The following is a 7,479-nucleotide window of genomic DNA, read 5'->3' on the forward strand; positions in this document are numbered from 1 at the left end:
TATATATATATATGTATATATATATATATATATATATATATATATATATATTGAACCTAAACGTATTGTTATCGCCATGTTGTTTGGTGTTCTCATGATTGAGTGTCCGTAGTTATAAAGAAGTTTATGATCTCAACCATTGTCATTATTACAAGCTGACAGTTGAACACTCATTTTACCCACAAGAATTTCTTTTACACCTAATATAATGTAGTATTCAGCCAAGTAATTGCTATGTATTTAGACTCATGCGATGGCTTCGTGAAGTATTCTTAGATGTAATCATATACTCTTTTACTGTTTTCAGTCATTGGGCTGCGGCCATCTTGGGAAACGCGTTCAAGTGAATTAATCGAATATAGCGACACCACTACACATGTTATCGATCTTTTAAAACAAGTCAAATGGCAAGTCTAACTGGGCGTAAAAGAAAGTAACCGGTAAGGAACAAAATAGTACAAGATATTTTTGCGTATCGATTCTACACAATATGATCGATGCCTATAAAGTTATATTGATTATACGAAGGATATACATATATACATATACATGTACATATATATGTATATATATGTAGATATATATGTGTGTGTATATATGTATATATCTATATATAAATACATATATACATATATACGTATATATACATATACATACATATATATATATATATATATATATATATATATATATATATATATATATATCCGTTTTTTATGTCTAAGAAGATATTCTTTACAGGTACAAAGTTATTTACATGTGTCCATTAAACATAGTGTTCTTAATCTATAGAAACACTCTGTTCTACTATGTAGCATTGTAACAGGTTATTGTCAAAATACCAGTATTTTCTCAGTTGAACTACTTGCCAAGAAAACGTTGTAATATGCAAATATGTCTAACCGCTCTACATAAGCGATTAGTAATAAAGAAGTTACCAACAGAACAACTGAACGTTGTACACGAGTGTTCTCTGTCATTTAAAGTCACAACCTAAATTTCCTCTCCATGAAGGTTTGCTGAACAGTGATAATGTGTCGGTATATGTCTATCATAATGAAAGTTGCCTTATAATATTTAGGTATAGTCAGTAGTACTGAAAAACATTTACACAAAAAAAAAACATTAATATATGTATTGTTTTCACATTCGCACGCATTTATATATATATATATATATACGCAAAAATATGTGACACTTATTCGGTAACCATGATAAAACTTCGAGTTTCGGATGCCGGGATGGGAACCCACGCCAACATCTCTTCAGTTATCCGGCCATTGAAAATGCCTGCGAAAAATGACCGTTAAACAAGGGAAATTAATGTGTGGTTGACTGTTATTAAGACAAAAGAGCTATAGACCGCTAAGTAAGGGGAGGGGGTAAAGGTAAGGGATTAGAAAAGTATATAGTGTTCGCGTAAGCGCACCAATCCGTACATTCGCCTGTATCTCTCTCTCTCTATATATATATATATAAATATATATATGTATGTATGTATATATTCACGCGTGCCTTTGCTCAGCTGGTACTTATTTTATCGTCACCGAACAGATGAAATGCAAAGGCCACGGAATTTTACCTCAAAAAGTTGAAGTCGGATAAAATGCCACTATGCATTTTACGCAGCGGGTTTACGATTCCGCCAGTGCACCGCCTGAAGGAGTTAATGTTATTATTAAGATGGTAAAGGCGGTGAGCTGGCAGAATCGTTAGCAAGACGGAAAAAATGCTTAGCAACATTTCTTCTAGCGATTTAGGGTCTGAGCTCAATATAGCACCGAGGTAGATTTTGAGTTTCATCATTTCGGGATGCGTACCACAGGAGCACTGAGGCCCTATAAACATCAACTAGCTCCCTCCCACAAAATGTCAGTTATTGTGACTATCATGGATAAAATTATTATCGTTTTGCTTCTGCGAAACTTGTATGTTGTATTTGATTGAGACTATTGCTTATGTGCATCGATGTCGCTGTTGTTGCTATTATTTTCGGAGCATTTACTGCCACCTCTACTATTACAACGACTGGTGCTGATGATGGTAATAATGATGAGGTGACGGGCGCAGAGGAGTGGGGGAAGAGGAGGAGGGGGATTTTGTTTAATTTTGTAATTATAATGTTTCTTGTTTGCAATCATAATACGCACAACCACGATAGACACCTCACATTGATTTATTTAATTGCTTTCATTCCAAAAGCATTGTACTACTTCTTATTTTTAGTTACATATCTATTCAGTCGGGACCTCATAACAATCAGTATACAGGTCACCTACATTGCAAACACATATTCATCTACATATTTACTTATCTACTTATATATAATCTCACATACACAAGCGAAAGCATTGAGATACATAGATATAAATATATAACCATTTATTTATCCATAGCCAGATAGATAGATAGATAGATAGATAGATAGATAGATAGATAGATAGATAGATAGATAGATAGATAGCCTGATAGATACAGAGAGAGATGGGAAGAAAGACAGAGACGGAGAAAGCGTGAGAGATGCAGCGATGGATTGATTGGACAGATAGAGATACAGAATGGAGTAGAAGAGGGAGACAAACAGACAAGATTTTTTGAATTTAAATTGTGATTGCGTTTTCATAGATATTTATTAGATTTTGATATAAACAACACAAATTCTAATTTGAGTTTATTTGATTCTGCGCTTGTATTCTTAAGACTAAGAGTGATTAGTCTCCATTTGTATTAACAAATTTTTGAACGTATTTTCATTATGATATATGTCTCTATAGATATGCTCTCGAGAAAGTATATCTAGTATACACACGCATTACATCTTCATACGATTATTAAAACCATGACATCTCTACAAGTGATACTCGTGACATTCCCTGCTGGTTCTATCTTCTGTTTATGTGTCTCAAATATATAAACAGTACATCACAGAGACAATTTTACTTCCTTAGAACTGAGATTTATTTCAAACCTAAAATCGTGTTGCCGGCACTCATGAAATCTCAATTATGATCTGTAAGTTTCCTCTCCGCTTTCTCTATAGATTCACTTCTCCGGTCTCCGTTCCCTGCTTAACCTCCTGTTCATCAAGGATTAATTGGACGTTGCGAATTATCTGGACGTAGCTCAACCTGATCACATGATGTTCGCAAATATTACAACAAACCGGGAATCAATTCTCGCAGCAATTGATCTAGGCGGGGCTGAATAATTGCAGCACCTTTTATTCTGCTAGTAATGGGATGAATGACCCATCCGATCTGACTAACATCTTCACAGATTCTCAGCTCAGTTTTAAAAGAAATCACGTTCTTTTTATTTGTCTGACTCTGGTCGATGGAGTACCTTTTGTCATACATCAGCCAGCTGTCCCTACATATCCTATTTGAAGAGCACACAGAATGACACTCCCTTTCGAGAGGAATCGAAATTTGTAAGATTGTTCCTCGTAATTTTCATGAAATATAAGTCAGGTATAGAAGTATTCTCTTCGATGACCGAGATTTACTATCTCTTTTTCGATCGTAACGCTTCCAAAGAATGCTTGACCACAATAGGTAGAATTCTTCTTATAATAAGTAATTAAGTCTGCGATAACACTCCATATTCCTCCGTCGAATTATGTCTGGTTGTGCTTAAAAATGTGTTCTAAATTTCAAATTTTCCTTTTATATTGTATAAAACGCGTTTTTGTGTTTTCAGAAACTTGGTGTTTGATACAATCCCACTTGTCGGTAGCATGTCAGCTTTCTATTCTAACTCAGATATTGTAATCATGAAACAAATCAAAATGGATGATTGCAAAAATATATGTAGACATTTAAAATATCTAAGGATGAATTACTTTTCAAGTGGGGAAAAGTGGTGGTCGGGTAAATCTTTCAAACGTCTTTGTTAGTATGAAAAATCAAAAGAATTTCTTTTATGCGTCAGGCAATCCTGGAAGTAAATATCTTTAAGTAGAGATCTGTGAAACGTTAGCTTTCTCAGCGAACACGAAAATCAGGGGGGGGGGATGATGATGATGATGATGATAATGAGGAGGAGGAGGAGGAGGAGTATTGTGATGATGGTGATGGTGATGGTGATGATGAAGGTGAATAAGAAGAAGAAGAAGAAGAAGAAGAAGAAGAAGAAGAAGAAGAGAAAGAAGAAGAAGAAGAAGAAGAAGAAGAAGAAGAAAAAGAAGAAGAAGAAGAAGAAGAAGAAGAAGAAGAAGAAGAAGAAGAAGAAGAAGAAGAAAATACAAATAAGATTAATAATAATGATTTCGTTCAAATAGAAATGTTGATTTCTCTGATGATTGTGATATATCGATGAGAATGATGATGAGATAATAATAATAATAATAATAATAATAATAATAATAATAATAATAATAATAAGGATGGCTGCCCTTGTAATGATCACATCAACATGGTAATGATAAATGCAATGTGATGATGATGATGATGATGATGATGATGATGATGATGATGATGATGTTGATGATTATAAAAACAACAATTGGATAGGGAAGATAATTCGAAGAACAGAAAGGAAAAATAATTTAATAATATCAACAGAGATTTTTCCTGTCTATTTCCAAATTCTAGTAAATGCCATATCGACCAAAATTGGAAAAGGGCATCAAGAAAAATCAGCACGCAGTCTTTTGATCTTTACTGAAACAAAAATCAATGTTAATTCTAGTACAAAACTAAATTTATCCGGAACATTATCATATTCAATATTGGCGTATATCAAGTAAAATCGTTTTGTGCACATTTTTCTGTCAGCAATAAAAATAACATACTCAACATTTGGGTAAACACTGGGATGGTCTGTACATTTATGTGAAGGCAGTGTATTGACAGTTATCTACTGGGTGCCGTCTCTGCGGTCAGGAAATACGTAGGTAATCAATGAAGATGTTCCAGTATATATGACGTTTAGGAATTAACTATACGAGTATTACTAGAAGGGAAACGGAAACAAATGTTCCAAAGAGACGTTGCAAAAGGAACCAGGCAACTGTTTTAATGTCTAACGTTGCGGTGTTGGTTGTCGTCATCATGGAAGTTTTATTGTTCTTGCTATTGTTTAATACGAAGGCTACCACTGATCTAGCACGTATGTTATCAAATATATTTCATCCATGACCTATCCATTTGAAATTAAGTCTACATATCTAGGAGCACAATGGTTCAGGATCTCCCTTTTTTAAAGATAGAATTTTAGGCGTATTTAGCAGTTATTTTTAACAGATCGATTATGTTCACATTGCTACATAGTTGATTGAGTATTTGGAATATTGATTTAAGTGAAAATGACCATACTATAACCATACTGAAGTACCGAATGGCATGCATTAAAATATATATTTCTGTTGAATGCTATATTGCCTTATAGTCTGTGGCATAGGGATTATATACTCATACGGTATATATACTCTTTCATGTTTATATTACTGATAAAAGAGGTAGCTAATATTAATGGTATTACCGTTTCATCTGGATAGTTGAAAGTGTGTATGTAGGTTAACTGGAAAAGTCAATTTTTTATCGACAGATGTTCAGAAATATGCATTTTTGGTAACAAACTCTCGGTTAAATGCTTAGTGTTTTCTTTGAGATTCGAGATGACAAAAAGTGAAGTAAATATAAAAGTGAATTTATCATGGAAGGTTCTAACCGCTTCAGAACAACAATTCCTATCAATGCAGGTTCCATTGCAAGTAGTAATAAATACGTGTATTGCTAGGGAGCTGTTGCTGCTATTAGCCGGTGTCCTTAACTATTACTCACAGATGCAAAATAAATATCACATCCATAAAACAAACTAAAGAGCAAATAAGCGATCACGTCAAACGCTAAATTGAAGAGACGAGTTACTATTGGGTTTACTCGGAAGCATGTTTTGTTTTGGCCTGAAGCTTTTATCTAATCCTCTAATGAACTTGTGAATGTCATGAACTTGACATTTCTATAAACTTGATCAATTTTAATGCAAGAAATCAATGGATAAGAACATATTTACAATAATCTCTGTTTACTGGAAATGTATTTCATTGCTGATAAATGCACACTGGAATAACTACTTACATATAAATGTTATATCATGTGGAGAGGCAAATTTGCGTGGTAGTAAATGCATTAGAATAGATCGGAAGTGGTTTGTGTATTATAACAAACCAATATAAATTATTAGATAATATTTCAGTCAGAAAAAAATTCATTCGCTAGAAATGCTTTTGTTTTCATTTTTCATTTTACTAAATAAACTGAAGAATCGTAAATGAATGAATGATTGGCTGGTGTGTTGCCCATGTCTTTATCAGGATGAGTGACCATCTTCAATTAAGAAACGAATGCAATTTCCGTATCAGTTCAATGGAAGATTATTCCTTATATATTTCATTAATTTCATTTCTTACCTATTTTTAAAAGACTTTTGAGTATTTGTTGACCATCATCTTATATTTTTAAAATGAAAATGATAGAAGTTAAATGTGATTCTACATTGGAAATAGAAAATCAAGTAGACTATATGTCAAACAAATATTATCTATATTTATCAACTACTCAAAAAGCGGCCACCGAACACGCGTGCTGCTGCGCAGGCCGTTGGCTAGTCTAAATTCCGATTAAATCTCTCAAATCTTGCATCGTTTAAATAAAAGAAACTGCATGTAACTTAATATTAGCTTACTGATTGCTTGAAGAAAAATGTCTGATGATCACATCTAGTATGAATCTTATATGTTACCTCAATAAGATTGATCGGGGGCAAAAAACTGAAACATAATATTATTAAATATTTCTATTTAGTTGCAGTGACTGAAAATCACTTCTACGCAGTGCTGATTGTACATTAGTTGTAAAAACTATAATAGTTCTGTAAATAAGACCATTGTTAATTTTTCAAGTGTAGTTACATATATTGTATTACTTTATTTCTGTGTTTTATCTTCTTGTACTAATTTGAATATTCGGTTTCCCTATTAGACATAAAATTTATGCGACGAAATAATATACGTCACGACATGCTACGTTCACTGATTTCAGAGAAAACGTTCATATATCGTTTGTGAAATGTGTATTTTATCATTCCTTAAGGACAACATACTGTTGTGAATATTACTATGTTTACAGAACTGAAAACCTTTGCAGCTGTAGATTTGATGGATGGAAGAAAATAGGTTATGTACCATTTGCTTGTTATTGCACAAACGGAATTCAGACAGCTTTTGTTATAGATTCTTAAATTCAGCATCGCTTCCCAAATTTTGTTCATCATATAATGAGATATAATTCATAGATCATGCTGTCTTTGGGATTATACTGCTTTTTATAACCTATTTTGTTTTATATTTATCGAGATCACGATTGAAGTCGAATAAAATCAGATATGATTTAAATTTTTTTTCTTTAAATTTTAAGTTTCATACACACATAAATACATGTATTATATATACAAGCATATGCATGCATATGTAAGTAT

At 32.9% G+C, this 7,479-nt stretch overlaps 1 protein-coding gene across 6 annotated transcripts in view; it reads left to right on the forward strand.

The window, feature by feature from the left end:
* LOC106876426 (uncharacterized) overlaps positions 1-7,479 on the forward strand; it is a 1,308,965-nt gene that overhangs the window by 263,432 nt on the left and 1,038,054 nt on the right. For 5 of the 6 annotated variants that reach the window (XM_052967877.1, XM_052967880.1, XM_052967881.1 and 2 more), the window contains exon 2: positions 308-440. The exons of the other annotated variant lie outside the window; for it this stretch is intronic. The gene's annotated coding sequence lies outside the window, so the exon portion shown is untranslated. The remainder of the gene's footprint in view (positions 1-307; positions 441-7,479) is intronic. 6 annotated transcript variants of the gene reach the window in all.

This window comes from Octopus bimaculoides, chromosome 5 (genome assembly GCF_001194135.2).
Source record: "Octopus bimaculoides isolate UCB-OBI-ISO-001 chromosome 5, ASM119413v2, whole genome shotgun sequence".
In the NCBI taxonomy this organism is placed as follows: domain Eukaryota; kingdom Metazoa; phylum Mollusca; class Cephalopoda; order Octopoda; family Octopodidae; genus Octopus; species Octopus bimaculoides.